Raw genomic sequence first — 16,685 nt, forward strand, 5'->3', positions numbered from 1 at the left:
TTTCTAGTAAAGTATTTAAAAAAACACAACACCCAGAAAAAAGTCCTTTAATTGAAATAAACACACAATTCTTTATTGTTCTAAATTAAACCATACTTACCATCACGCCCATTCCAGCTGAAGCCAACGATCTCCTGCAATAAAAGTAAAATAATAAAGCAACATCATCCTTACCTTTCCATGGCTCCCACGACAGCTTCAGCTCTGCTACATCGAGATGACAGGCTGGACCGCAGCAGAACGCTGCCATCCATCCTGTCATCCCGCAGACACTGAGAAGCGCAGGCATACTTCCACTCCTCAGTGTCTGGCTGTGACGGCATCCAGATGAGCCGAGGTCATGTCCAATGAACTCAGCTCACCTCATGTACGTCACTGACAGCGTGGGAAAATTCTCCTGCACTCAGCGCTTCAGCGTGAGAATTTTCCCACGCTGTCAGTGACGTGCATGAGGTGAGCTGAGTTCATTGGACATGACCTCACCTCATGTATGTCACTGACAGCGTGGGAGAATTCTCACGCTGAAGCGCTGAGTGCAGGAGAACTTTCCCACGCTGTCAGTGACGTGCATGAGGTGAGCTGAGTTCATTGGACATGAACTCGGCTCATCTGGATGACGTCACAGAGAGACACTGAGGAGCGCAAGCAAGCCTGCGCTTCTCAGTGTCTGCGGGATGACAGGATGGATGGCAGCGTTCTGCTGCGGTCCAGCCTGTCATCTCGATGTAGCAGAGCTGAAGCTGTCGTGGGAACCATGGAAAGGTAAGGATGAGGTTGCTTTATTATTTTTCTTTTATTGCAGGAGATCGTTGGCTTCAGCTGGAATGGGCGTGATGGTAAGTATGGTTTAATTTAGAACAATAAAGAATTGTGTCTTTATTTCAATTAAAGGACTTTACTCTGGGTGTTTGTGTTTTCTTTTAACTTTGACTATGGGGTTAGTAATTGGGGTGTCTTATAGACGCCTCTCCATTACTAACCTGGGCTTGATGTCAGCTGGCATTATAAGCTGACATCAACCCCAACCCTATTACCCCCTGCCACCGCACCAGGGCAGCGTGGAAGAGCGAGGCTAAGTGCCAGAATTGGCGCATCCTATGGATGCGCCATTTCTGGGGCGGCTGACGGCTGGTGTTTCTAGCCTGGGAGGGGGCCAATATTCATGGCACCCTTCCTGGGCTATTAATATCAGCCCCCAGCTGTCTGCCTAGCCTGTGCTAGCTATTAAATTAGGGGGGACCCCACGTTATTTTTTTGGGGGGGTTCCCCCATTTTAATAGCTAGTAAAGGCTAGGTATTCAGCTGGGGGCTGATATTAGTAGCCTGGGAAGCTCCGTGGGTATTACCCCCTTCCCAGGCTTCAAACATTTGCCCCAGCTGTCTGCTTAACCTCCGCTAGAGCCTAAAATTAAGGGGAACCCCACGCCAATTTTTTTTTAAATAAATCCTTTATTTTAACACTAAATGACAAGTACAGTAATCAACACTGTCACTGTACTTCATATATATGTGACTGACATGTTTCTATCTATCTAATCTATGTGTGATTCTCTATTCTTTCTGTTCTAAATTGTCGGGTACAGATGCTGAATTGCCGGCCGGCTTTCTTAAAGAGACGGTGCATGAAAACACTATTATTTTTTTAAATAAATCCTTTACACTAAATGACAAGTACAGTAAGCAACACTGTCACTGTACTTCATATATATGTGACTGACATGTTTCTATCTATCTAATCTATGTGTGAAGCTCTATTCTTTCTGTTATAAATTGTCGGGTACCGCTGCTTAATTGCCGGCCGGCTTTTTTAAAGAGACGGTGCACGAAAACACTAATATTTTTTTTAATAAATCCTTTACACTAAATGACAAGTACAGTAAGCAACACTGTCACTGTACTTCATATATATGTGACTGACATGTTTCTATCTATCTAATCTATGTGTGATTCTCTATTCTTTCTGTTCTAAATTGTCGGGTACAGATGCTGAATTGCCGGCCGGCTTTCTTAAAGAGACGGTGCATGAAAACACTATTATTTTTTTAAATAAATCCTTTACACTAAATGACAAGTACAGTAAGCAACACTGTCACTGTACTTCATATATATGTGACTGACATGTTTCTATCTATCTAATCTATGTGTGAAGCTCTATTCTTTCTGTTATAAATTGTCGGGTACCGCTGCTTAATTGCCGGCCGGCTTTTTTAAAGAGACGGTGCACGAAAACACTAATATTTTTTTTAATAAATCCTTTACACTAAATGACAAGTACAGTAAGCAACACTGTCACTGTACTTCATATATATGTGACTGACATGTTTCTATCTATCTAATCTATGTGTGATTCTCTATTCTGTCTGTTATAAATTGTCGGGTACCGGTGTATGCCGCTGATGAATTGCCGGCTTTTCATGTCATTCTACATTATTCTTAGTTGTTTTCCTTCATGTAGAATTAACCTACAAGGAAAGAAAGGGTTTATTTTCATTCCGATATTTGTGTCCCATTGACTTGCATTGGTTTCCGGTATCGGAATCGGCGATATCCGATACTTTTTGGGTATCGGCCCGATCCAATCCGATACGATATTTCCTGATATCGGAAGGTATCGCTCAACACTAGTCAGCAGTCTTACTTTACAGCATTCTTTCCACACCTACCTAAAACGTTTGCAGGCTACTGTAATTGTGCATCCCTCGCTCCCTGCCTCACCGCTCCTCATTGCATTTAAGATCATAGGGTCAGTAAAATGGGTTTTCCTCTATTTTTATTCCCCTGGTAGATGTGACAATATTTAGATTTTTATTTTGCACATTACACGAAACTGATGCTTTAGGTAAAATCATGTATTATTTGGTGAGTTTTAAATCACAAGAAAAAAATCACAGTATGTTTTAAAATGCTATATTATATCTAAAATAGTCCCCAAAATAGAATTTAAAAATTGTACAACTAATTGATGTAGTCAACGGATTTCACAACACAAGTAATTATAGATTTTTTTTTCCCTATATATTAGCGTTTAAAAGATTTACCCGGTCATAATCATTATTTAATGAAAATAGCTGAAAGACTATCCAAGATCAATTAAAAAAACATGAAATTCATTTTGTGGTCTAGACCAAATTATCAGGGCTGTGATGTCCTGAAGGCACTCTGTTTGTTATGTCTAATGGGGAAATCACCTAAGCAGCCTGAGAAACTGAACATTGGTTGTTTTGGACATTAAACAAATTCCAGAATTAAAACTTCATTGCTTATTACTATGTAAATTAGACTTGTGATTATCAGTATTTTGATTTTGAGTGGAAGAGCTAAGTTTTTCCAAAAGTTTTTAAAGGAGAAAGGCTTCCATGACTCAAAAACCAGAAAGCAAATTGGATAAAAAAAAAAGCTTTAACTTAGAGATTTGTTTTCATAACTCCACATCCTTGTCTGAACTCTCTCCTAAAAAAAACCCTGCCTCTGCCACTAGGCGGCGCTGCACTTCCACTGCAGACAATACTAAAGGCTAAAGGATACATGCGTAGTCCTGTTTTACATGAGCCTGGCTGGGATTTGTAGTCCTACCCAGACTAGAACTCTGTTTTACTGAAGGCTGCTGATTCTCTGTTGTAACCATGTCTCTGCGGTACCTAAGCCGGGGCCACACCCTATTTAATCCCCCAGCAGTTTGCTTTTGGTACCATTTATAAATTGTTTCTTGCCTAGTTTCCTTCTTAGATTAGCCTGTTTCTGGCATCCCACTATTTAGTTCCTGACCTCGGCTTCTATTTTGACTACCCAACTTTTTATCAATTTTGTACCTGACTTTGACCTCCTGGATGATATCTGCATTGGAGCAAGTAAAGACCAGTGCAGAACACAGAACATTGGAGCAAGGGAAGAGGCAATAGGTAAAATAATGGAATTGATCAAAAAGATTTGCAGGACTCTGGTCCGGCAATCACATCGGCAATCCATGGCTTTTTGCTCAACTCTATTAAATAATACTTCTTGTGGCATTGTTACCCCTTTTCATATTTTTGGTTTATTCACGATAACCCTCTAACAGACACTGATTTCTCTTGGTTTTCTTGTACAAATCAGATTCATCTCAGTGTCACCCATTTTTGCTGTAAGATATTTTGATCAAGGCCCTCATTCATATCTGCCAAAGGAACATTAATGGAAACTTGGCAGCGATCAGCAGACAAACATGCAAAAGGCTTGTTCGCCGGCTAATCCGATTATTTATGCAGGGCAAAAATCATTGTTTTTGGCAGCACTCTCGAAATGACAACTGTGTGGGGACTGAACGATAGTATTAACGCCGCATTTTATAACATATATATGGTATATATACACCATGAGCATATTTCAGCTTGCGTTCCATTACATATATATTCGTCATGCTGCTTCTGTACCAGTGTGATCAGCTGTAGGAGCCGACTGATATGCAGAGCCAGGCTCTTGCTGTACCTCCTATGATTCATGTTCTCCCTGATCCCAGCAGTTTAAAGTCTGATTTGCCTCTGTCATTAGTGACGAAGGCACATGATGAGTTTGATAGAGGAAGAGTGATCCCTCTCTAAGCCCATCAGTGACCCCACAATGCAATTGTAGGATGCCAATGTGTTGCTTGCTATGGCAATCAGAGACCTAGCAAGGGCCTCCATGCCTGCAAAATGCCAACATGTATTAGACTTTGCCAGTGTCTGGGTTTAATAGCTTTTTGTCATTATAAGGCTATGTGCCCACGATGCAGAAATGCTCAGGATTTTTTCCTGAGCGTTTCTGCATCTCCCTGGTAGAAAAAAACGCATGCGGATTGTACATGAGGATTGTACATGCGTTTTCCTGCCAGGGACATGCGGATGTGAAGTGTTCTTCACATGCATTTCCGCATGCGGGTTATCAAGCGCTTTCCAAGCGATTTTAGCATCACTTGGAAAGTGCTTGACAACTTGGTCACACTATATAAATCCATGCAACCGGCATGGATTTATATAGTGTGACCGAGAGAATGTCAAAAAATAAAAAAATAAATATATACTTACCCTCCGATGGCCCGCGCTGTCTTGCTTCACCGTCCCGGCTGCCGGCAGCGGTAGAGTGAAGGACCTACCAACATCAGCGTCGCGTGACCCGTCACATGACTCTGATGTCAGCACAGGTCCTTCATTCCATCGCGAAGTGCCGGGAAGCAAGGAGGAGCACAGCGCGGGCCGCCAGAAGGTAAGTATATATTTATTTTTTATTTTATTCTTTTTTTTTACAGCTTTTTTAATGGTACCTGGGTGTGGATGAGACTCTCCTCTCCTCTACACCCGGGTACCATCCGCACATTAGAACACGCCAATTACGCAAGTACAGATGCAGTCTTGCGGAATTGGCGCGTTCTAATGCAAGTCAACGGCGGCGAAAACGCAGCACTTCCGCAAAATAATTGGTAGTGCTGCGTTTTTTTCCGCAATGATAATCCGCAGCGGAAATTTCTGCAGCATGTGCACAGCACATGCGGATTATCATTGGGGACATGGCAGGCCTTCTACCATGCGTTTTTTAAGCGTTTCAGCATCGCTTTTGCCGCTGCGGAAACGCTTAAAAAATGCATCGTGGGCACACAGCCTAAGGGTGGGTTCACATAAACATAATTTTTGTCTGAGTGCTGCTCGTCAAATATCGGACAGCACATGGACCACAGTTATTCAATGGGATAATGTGGATATTTTTCACTGACCGAAACTGAGGAAAAAAAATGGCATCATGCATGTGATGAGACTCACCCGTTCAAGTCTATGAGTGCACAAAAAAAAGGCCATACGGAGTCACCCTATAACATACGTTTTTTTACCAATATATTGCAGTTCTTTAACATGAAAAACTGTAAACGATCTTGAAAATTATTAATAACTGTAACTGTAAAAAAATGGATTAAATATGGACTGCATATTTAATCCATTGTTTGAGTTTCTGAATGAAACTTGACTATTTTTAATATGCTTTCGTGAACCCGGCCAAACACTGATAGGATACAGTAATCCACTGCACTAAATAAGTTTTTCAGTGTATTATCAGCATTTGCTGTAAGCATTACGAATGGTTATTTAGAGAGACTTTTCACAATATGCTGCGATCATCTCTGCATTCTCTTGTGACTTTTACAGCTCGCCAAGTCTACCTGGCAAGAATTGAGAGTTGATGAACTCATGATTGCTATATTATATTTGTTACCTAAAGTGCACAAAAATATTTTCACTTTTTTTCTGGGATGCTATTGTTTCAGATGTAGCAATCAGGAGATTTTTAAATTTCTATCTTCAACTCTATATACTTGAGCTCCCATCTTAGAGCAGAGACAGACTGCCGTATAACTCGTGCGATGATTGCATCGCAGTGAAAGGACTGGCCAACACCTTTCCTGACCTGAACATGACAGCGTGATGTATTTCTATGCAAATGTCGCTCTCAGGTCAGGAGAGCAGACAGCCAATACGAGGTTTACGATGTGATCCTCACACAAGAAATATGACAGTCAGTCTCTGCCCTTAAGTGAAGGACTCAGGTGTGCTACAGAGACTAGATTACATAGTTTAAGAACAATACATGTTTCTTATAACTTGTGATGTGGAATTATTGTATACATGCATCAATAATCAACATGGATTAACAGACAATAAATATTTTCTCAACATGTGTGAGTTGTCTAAGGGTCTGCTTGGGTTTCTCACAGAATTGATGTTTTTTTTCCCTTGATCATAATTTATTTGTCTTTAAGGACAGATATTTTATTAGAAACCAAAGGCGTAGTGACTAGAGATGATCAAATCAGACAAAATTAATTTTGCCTGTTCGCCCTGATTTTATTGGAAAATTTGATTTGAGGAGAAGTTGTTCTCCACAAATTTAATGTCCCTTACTATGAACTGGGGTCTCTACAGACCCCAGAGCATAATAAACGTAATATACGAAGAAGAAAGAAATCATTATACTCATCTCACCTTTTACCTCACTGGCCCTTCCACTCCATGACCTTTTTAGGCACATGCGCTGATCCCTCCAGGCCTTTCAAACCCAGAAGCTCCGACTTGGCGTGAGAGGCCCAGGCATTGTATCATGGCAGAGGCGAACCGAAGATGCAATAAGGACTGGGCAAGTGGCTGTGAGGAGTGGAGCGGTGGAAAGGTGAATGGTAAGGTGAGTATAAGGATTTAAAAAAAAAAAAAAAGCGTGTGAATCGTGTGGAAGCGAATTACAAAAATCTGCATTTTGGCAAATGTAGATTTTTGTAAAATTTGAGTAGAAATCATTTCCACTCAAATGTATTTGCTCATTTCAAGTGGCCACAGGTATAACCTGTGTACCATCATATTATAATCAACAGTATTTCAGACTCTGAGAGGAGGATCAGGTTCAAACGTATATCGCACAAAAGATTGGATCGGCAATTTTATGGCTGTGATGCATAGATGATACCCTCTTTAATTGGCAACGTACATAAGAATCATTTAATCAGTTTTTCAATTATTAAATGTTATTGACTTCAACATTAACCTGTTCAAGACCAAGCTATTCAACCATGTTCTTGACCAGACACATTTTCTACTATTTTCATATGGTTTAAAGAGCTGCAAAAAATCTTCTCATTCAGATATTCAAATGTTTTTTCATGATACATGAGGCTTCATTTTTATGTTATTTTCATTCTCTTTTTTTTTTACTTTATTTTGGCCTGATATCTGGCGATATCAGTGGGAATATAAAGGAAATATGTGTTTATTTTTCCATTTTTTTATTTTTTTAAGACCACAAAAGGCCACTAAATGACATTAAAAATGTGTTGCCCTTGCTATAACAATAATTTTTATAAATCAGAAACATTTTTTTCAAAGGGGGGCAGGGTTAGTAACAATGGTTTTTATTGGCAGTGGTTTTTTAACTTATTCTTTACTTATTTTCCCTTCTTTTTAATGATTTATAATTATTTTATTTACTTCTCACTTATTTCACATATTGTGCCCCCATAAGCAAATAAAAGATCTTTGGGGTTCATTTCAACATTTAAATATTTTTTTTTCATTTGATTTCCCCTGTAGAAGGGGCTGGTATGTTAGGCCCAGTTACAGGGGAAATGCAGAGAGGCTAAATAGCAGAGCTGATTGGGTATCTAAAGACAAAGCAGCTTATGCCCCCTCCCTACACCCAGCAATCATAAAACAGTTTACTATACATACAGCACTTTTTGAGTGCTGTGTACACAATGTTTGAGAAGGCAGAGACAGTTGATTAACAAGCTGTCCCAGATAGAAAACATTATTTCAAAAAGGGCACAGGATAGGGAACATTATTGAAGGGAATAGCTCCATTTTAAAATGGGAATATAAGTCCCCTGTTGGGCATAAGACTTCTGAACTCTTCAGAATTGAGTGGTTCCCAATGGTCAGACCCCATTGATCAATAAGTTATCAACTATCCTGGGGATCCTGTGGGTAGGTGATAACTTTATTTCACCAAAGAACCTCTAATGCAAACCACCGTAATTGTACCTCATAGTTATGGTGTAGACACAGTAGATGTGCAGGAGCTTCCTGTATTTTACAGACAACACTTTATTATTACCGGTATAGCGGCAAACAGTCATTTGCATATAGCTGTGGTGTGGGCCCCTAGAGGTAATTCCTCCTGTGGGCCCTAGGAACCCCAGTCCAACCCTAACCGCGTCCAGCTGACCAAAAATGTAGTGACATTTTAGAACATTACTGAAGAGTAGAATGCGGACTGCCTGGTTGTTAAAAGTTTGTGGGCAAGTAGTTATAGAAATCTAAAATTTGGAATCATTTTTTTTACATCAATATACTTGACATTAATATTGATTTTCTTGACATCAATATACAGAAAGATCACTCCATAACTTTTTAGAACACAATGTATTGAAAAGAAATTAGAGTGAATTCCATATTCACATTCTTCATACCCATCAAATGTCGTCTATGCTACCCCAAAAAGACAGTTCAACAGGATCCACAGGCAGTGGCATAACTTGAAGCTCACGGTCCCCAATGAAAAAACTCCAACGGGGCCCCCAATTACTGCAAGTCTTTAACACTATTGGTATTTTTATATAGGCCATAGGGACTTTTGAAGCCCCTTTAGGCTCCAGGGCCCGGGTGCGATTGAAACCCCTGCTTCTACGCCCTTGCCCACAGGATCTGGTCAGCATACCTTAAACCGCAGACTAAGGATGTGAAGAACAGATTTCTATAACTTTGCTATTGTACATGAGACATTAATTGTGCCCATTGCCATCATAACTATTTACTAGATTGCAAGATGAAGAGACCACAATTCAAACAGTAAAATGTCTGGCCTATTTCAGATTTCACAGGCATGTGGATGAGATGAGACAAGTTTTCCAGAAGTATTGACGTATTTTTCAACATGACAAGGACCTAAAATGTTTTATTTATGATATACTTTTGTTGACAGCCCGATGTAGATAGGCATTACAGGATATCCTAGCATACAGTCATTATACTACCTTCTGCATATCTTTTTGGCTCTCGAGGATCCAAGTGGACCTTTTCATCTTGTGGGAACTCTTTCGCCTGCAGCTTCATTGTTAAAATGGATACGTTTACTGACTCTTCTGTATAGAAAGAAATTTAAATTGCATATTACATCAATTGAACATCTACAACAGTCATTTGTTAGATCATAATAGATCTTTGATCAGTAGGAGCTGCAGTAACACTGACAAGTACATATACAGTGGGTACGGAAAGTATTCAGACCCCTTTAAATTTTTCACTCTTTGTTTCATTGCAGTCATTTGGTAAATTCAAAAAAGTTCATTTTTTTTTCTCATTAATGTACACTCTGCACCCCATCTTGACTGAAAAAAAACAGAAATGTAGAAATTTTTGCAAATTTATTAAAAAAGAAAAACTGAAATATCACATGGTCATAAGTATTCAGACCCTTTGCTCAGTATTGAGTAGAAGCACCCTTTTGCGCTAGTACAGCCATGAGTCTTCTTGGAAATGATGCCACAAGTTTTTCACACCGGGATTTGGGGATCCTCTGCCATTCTTCCTTCCAGATCCTCTTCAGTTCTGTCAGGTTGGATGGTGAACGTTGGTGGACAGCCATTTTCAGGTCTCTCCAGAGATGCTCAATTGGGTTTAGGTCAGGGCTCTGGCTGGGCCAGTCAAGAATGGTCACAGAGTTGTACTGAAGCCACTCCTTTGTTCCTTTGTTATTTTAGCTGTGTGCTTAGGGTCATTGTCTTGAAAGGTGAACCTTCGGCCAAGTCTGAGGTCCTGAGTACTCTGGAAGAGGTTTTCATCCAGGATATCTCTGTACTTGGCCGCATTCATGTTTCCTTCAATTTCAACCAGTCATCCTGTCCCTGCAGCTGAAAAACACACCCATAGCATGATGCTGAGAGCACCATGTTTCACTGTTGGGATTGTATTGGGCAGGTGATGAGCAGTGCCTGGTTTTCTCCACACATACCGCTTAGAATTATCGCCAAAAAGTTCGATCTTCATCTCATGAGACTAGAGAATCTTATTTCTCATAGTCTGGGAGTCCTTCATGTGTTTTTGAGCAACCTCTATGCGGGCTTTCATATGTCTTGCACTGAGGCTTCTGTCAGGCCACTCTGCCATAAAGGCCCGACTGGTGGAGGGCTGCAGTGATAGTTGACTTTATGGAACTTTCTCCCATCTCCTTACTCTATCTCTGGAGCTCTGCCACAGTGATCTTGGGTTCTAATTTACCTCTCTCGCCAAGGCTCTTCTCCCACGATTGTTCAGTTTGGCTGGACGACCAGGTCTAGGAAGACTTCTGGGGGTCCCAAACTTCTTCCATTTAAGGATTATGGAGGCCACTGTGCTCTTAGGAACCTTGAGTAATGCAGAAATTCTTTTGTAACCTTGGCCAGATCTGTGCCTTGCCACAATTCTATCTCTGAGCTCCTTGGGTAGCTTCCTTTGAGCTCATGATTCTCATTTGGTCTGACATGCACTGTGAGCTGTGAGGTCTTATATAGACAGGTGGGTGCCTTTCCAAATCAAGTCCTAGCAGCTTAGTTAAACACAGCTGGATTCCAATGAAGGAGTAGAACCATCAAGGAGGACCACAAGGAAATGGACAGCATGTGATTTAAATATGAGTGTCTGAGCAAAGGGTCTGAATACTTATGACCATGTGATATTTCAGTTTTTCTTTTTTAATAAATTTCCACTAATATCTACATTTCTGCTTTTTTTTCAGTCAAGATGGGGTGCAGAGTGTACTTTAATGAGAAAAAAAATGAACTTTTTAGAATTTACCAAATGGCTGGAATGAAACAAAGAGTGAAAAATGTAAAGGGGTCTGAATACTTTCCGTACCCACTGTAGGCCTGCACTGAGGGCGATGTTAGTTAATTACCTTTTCTGAGTTATAATGAAGTTTCATAACTTTAATTTATTTTATTACTTACTTTATTATTATTTACATTTTTGCTCTGTTTAATAACATCTGATTGGTGTATAAAAATTGTTGCTAGTAAATGAAAAAAAATATTAGGAAATAATTTGCTGCAGGGGCCCCAACATTTAGATTGCCAAGTGGCCTCCACTGGATTTAATCCAGCACTGTGTATTGGAACAAATACAGTAGGAGATATCAAAAACGCAGTGTAGGTTGAGCTGTAGGATAATGACTCTGTCGCTAAATTGAAGCCGATTCCATGGCATTTCACATCCTCCTCATCAATGGCGTCAAATTAAAGTCAAAAGGATTGATAAAATATGACTTGGTTCATGTTGTAGCGACTTTAGTAAAATCTGTATAAGATCAAATGCAAGTGGCTCAGTCACTACGCTACATAATGTACATGTCCACTGCATGGCCTTAATGAACAGTTGAGTTTTGCTTGCTTTCTCAATTTTTTTTTTATTCTAATATTTTTTTTTATTTTTTATTCTTATCACTGACCCTTTTATGATACAGTGCTGCTCAGCATTATTGACACCCCTTCATTTTTTTCATAGACTGTACAATATCTTCTTAAATAAATGGAAATGTACCAAAGTAATATACTCAGGATTTTTTAATCAGTGGTTCAACTTCCATGTTGCAATTTCAAAGAAGAAACAGAATAGACAGCATGAGCAGCAATAAAGTCACTGCTAATTAATACTTGGTTGCACACCCTTTGGCATTGATGACAGCCTCCAAACATTTTTTGTAGCCATCTTTAATGTTCTTGCACTTCTCATCTGGAATTTGCAGTTTGTTGAAGCTCTTGAATGTTTCCAGGGTTCTTTTTCCCAATGGCAGATTTCAGCTCACCACAAAGATTTTCAATGTGATTGAGGTTAGGACTCATTGCTGGACATTTTAAAAGTCCATTTTTTCTTTTTCCATTCCTGTGTACTTTTGGATGTGTGCTTTAGGTCATTGTCTTACTGGAGGACCCAGCCATGATCTTTGACTCAAACCAAGTTTTCTTATACTGGGTAGAACATTTCACTCTAAAATCTTTTGATATTTCTATAATTTCATGATTCCTGTGAAACAGTCAAGGCCCCAGTACCAGACACAGCGAAGAAACCCCACAGCATTATGGATCCTCCACCATGCTTAACTGTTGGTAAGGTGTTTTTTTCCTTATAAGGTTGACCTTCAAGTCTTTAGATGTTTGACATGGTGTTTTCTCCACCATTCGCACCAACCTTCGAAGACATCTTGTTATGCACACGCCCGGACTGACTGGCATGTGCGTGTTTAGTGATCCCACTGGACCATGAACCGGAGAGTGCCTGGAGGGGCGTAACTAAGTATCTACCCGATCAGACCAAGGTCGCACGACGGCTAACGACGCCTGTGCACCAGGGAGGAACCGAGCAGAGGGACCAGGTGCGACTCCAGGTCAGACCCCGGACACGGCTGTTGACCCACACCGGGGAATACAGGAACAGGCAGGTTAGAGCACAGGCTGGGTAGGCTCCAGCACAGACTAGGAGACGGGTTCAGAGCCGCAGATGCGGTAATCAAGCAGAGTAAAGTGAAACCGCAGGTGCGGTGGACAGGGCTGGGCAGAGCGAAACCGCAAGTGCGGTGGACAGGGCTGAGCAAAGCGAACCCGCAGGTGCAGTGGACAAGGCTGAGCAGAGCGAAACCGCAGGTGCGGTTAACAAGGCAGAGCAGAGCGAAACCGCAGGCACGGTGGACAAGGCTGAGCAGAGCGAAACTGCAATTGCGGTGAACAAAGCAGAGCAGAGCGGGCAAAAACCGCCAGAGCGGTAAGTAAGGCAGAGCAGAGATAAACCGCCAAAGTGGTGAACAAAGACAGAGCAGAGGGGACAGGGCTCTGTTCACACGGAACAGACTGGAAGGGAAAGGCAGAACCAGATACACACAAGGTACTTGCAAAGAAGTAGTGAGTGGACTCCAAACTCACAAACAGAAGTACAGCGACAACGAGTAGGAGTAAGGTGCAGGTTCAGACTCCGCAGAAAAAGAGAGGAAATGGACAAAGAGACAAAACAGGTATCAGGTTAGGAGACAATTCAGACAGGAACTGTACTGCAACGAAATACAGGAACAAGTCTAGGTATAGCCAAGTGCTGGTTCAGACACTGCAGCAAAAAGGGAGGAAACGGACATAGGGACAAAACAGGTAACACGTTAGGAGACAGTTCAGACAGGAACTGTACTGCAACAAAATACAAGAACGAGCCTAGGTATAGCCAAGAGCTGGTTCAGACACTGCAGCAAAAGGGAGGAAACGGACATAGAGACAAAACAAGTAACAGGTAAGCAGACAGTTCAGACAGGAACTGTTACTGCAGCGAAATACAGGAACAAGCCTGGGTATACGGCCCCCAGAGGCAGAAACGAACAGGCTAGGAGCGTGTTCAGACAGGCCTGGGAATACAGCCTCCAGGAAGGCGGACATGCAGGCAAGAAAACACAGATAACAGATCTAGGTATGCGGCCCCTAGAAGGCGGGACGAACAGGCTAGGAGCGTGTTCAGACAGGCCTGGAAATACAGCCTCCAGGAAGGCGGACAGGCAGGGAAAAACAGAACAGGACCTGGCACATTCAGAGTCAAGGAGCACACTGAATGAAAGCGTTGCTCAGGCATCAGCTTCCAGGTGAAGCTGGTTTAAATATCCAGTGACTGACAGCAATAGGCTGAGGACGCATTAGGGGTGTGCCCGCAGCAGCTACAAGAAACAGGAAGTGACCAGGCCGCCGCCCTAAGCAGCCAGAACAGAGGCAAGCAGACAGCATGGAAAGAAGCCAGGCTAGCAGACTGGACTGATAATCAAGTTTGCGATCTTGCATAGTGGGAGATGGTGCCCTATGTAAGAACGCCGCCAGGTATGTTACACATCTCTTGCCAATTTTCCTCTTTCCTACACGTACAGGGAGGTTACTGATGGTTCCATGCTTGGCAAACTTCTTAATAACATTGCACACTGTTGAAACTGGGATACCAAGGACTTTGGAGATCGCCTTATACCATTTGGAAGTCTTGTGTTTGCTAACAATAGCAGTTCTGATGTCCTCAGACAGTTCCTTTGTCTTCACCATTGTGACAAAGGAATAGGGCCTACCATGTGGCTTTTTAAAACACTGAAGTCATCATTTATTGGCTAATTCATGTCACATGGGCACTTACAATTAATCACAGGAGAATCTCTTTTGTGATTTACCACAGACGAGTCAAAATGTGTTTCTATACTAAATTTATATAAAGGGTGCCAATACCAGTGACACAGCAAGCTTTAGGTTTTTCTATTTTTCCCTTCCATTGTTTTTTGTTTTAAATTATTGTTTATCATTTGCTCTTTTATATTCAACATGAGTGCTCTATACAAAAAAACTGTTTCACTGGATTCATTTTTTTCAGGAGATATTCCACATTATGTACTTAAACTTCATGGGTGCCAATAACGATGAGCTGGACTGTATATGTCTTTCTGGTGGGATTGGATTATTTAATTAGTAGAGATGAGTGGATTGATCCACAGAGGATCGAGTTCGAGTCAAATTTAACGAAATTCAGGGTTTCACGGGAGTTTAAAAATTTTGTGATTCAATTTGCGGTTTGGAAAAAAAATATTTCCCGTCACCATTTCCCTCACTGCAAAAGCATTAGAGAGTAGGCTATAGTGATGAACAAGCACTAAAATGCTCGGGTACTCGTTGCTTGGGTCGAGCAAATTGGAACACTCGGGTGCTCGACCCGAGCAACGAGCCCAATGTAAGCATTTTTCAGGCAACTCACCCCGGCGGTCTGCAGAGGGCCTAAAAATTGCCCAAATCTAGGGGAACAGTGCTCAAATGACATGGGAACAGCATGGAGAAGACCCCTGGAAGAATTTCTGACTCCCAGGTCACTGCTGTCAACAACGTTGTCAGAGGTATTACGCCACTTTTACGGACTCACAATAAAACATAAAAAACAAAAACAAAATGGATTTTCCTGGGAAATATATTAAGGAACATCCTTTCCATTACATGTACAATGTATATAAACCAAAATAAATAACCAAAAACAAAAATACTCCTCCACACCTTGGGCTATGTTCACACATAGCGTTTTTGATGCGTTTTTGCACTTTTGCAATGCTTTCAACAAAGACAAATGCGTTTACTGGGAAATGTCATTTTAACATTTTACCACCTTATCTGGCCATGTGGTGTGTGACACATAATCAGACACATGCATACAGTGCTGAAAAGACAGGGGAACAGCATGGGGAAGACCTCTGGAAGCATTTCTCACTCCCCGGTCACTGCCTAAAAGTGTGCCCATCATAAGTGATCTTTGGCGCATGTGAAGATGCCTTCCGCCATGCACCTGTCGCTGCAGACTTGCAACAACCACTGTCTATGTCCTTGTACCAGTGCAGCGTTCAGTTGTCCCTACCCCATTCCTTGGAATGCAAGCGCAAGTATGCAGGCGGCCACCCACCCACAGGCAGCAATACTATACTGCCAAATTTTTTACAGCTGCTTGCACTTGAAATGTGGCCTTTTAGGCTCATGGAGGCGGAAGCTTTTCATAACCTCATGCTGGCAGCGGCCAGGTGTCCATACTCTGTCCCCAGCCGCCACTATTTCTCCCGGTGTCGCCTCCGCCTACCACAAGCACGGGTCCCACAACATTACCCGTGCCCTCCCCAGTTCACTTACTGGGAAGGACCGCCTAACCACAAACACGTGGACAGGTGAACGTGGCCAGTGATGGTAGGAAGCCAGTCCACAATTTTTTTTTGCTGACAGTTGTATTTAGCTCGGTGAAAGGACTTGCATAGAGGGAAACCGTATCAACCCTGCATGTCATTTCTCCCAGGAAGTCCTCTAATGCAGCTTGTTGCAGAAGCAATGGCAGTCCATCGAACATCAACTCGCACTTGTCGGTGGTGCTTTGACACACACACATCTTTCTTTGTGCATTTAATTTCTTGAATACAGAGTTGGACAATGGCCTGATCTGTAATGCGGTATAAGAAATAACATGCATAAGCATGGCCGATCCACATTAAAAAAGCAGTCATAGAGTGTCCTGGAACCTTACGTTACACTTTTCTTAGCCAGGGCTGCTTCTCGGCAGGGTTGGATGGGCCCACCAGAGAACCGGACACTCCTCCGGCGGGCCCTGGCTTCTCCTTCAAGAGATTTCATAGTGCCG

The sequence above is a fragment of the Phyllobates terribilis genome, unplaced genomic scaffold (assembly GCF_046119375.1).
Source record: "Phyllobates terribilis strain yellow unplaced genomic scaffold, ASM4611937v1 Scaffold_7__3_contigs__length_470593459, whole genome shotgun sequence".
NCBI lineage: Eukaryota > Metazoa > Chordata > Amphibia > Anura > Dendrobatidae > Phyllobates > Phyllobates terribilis.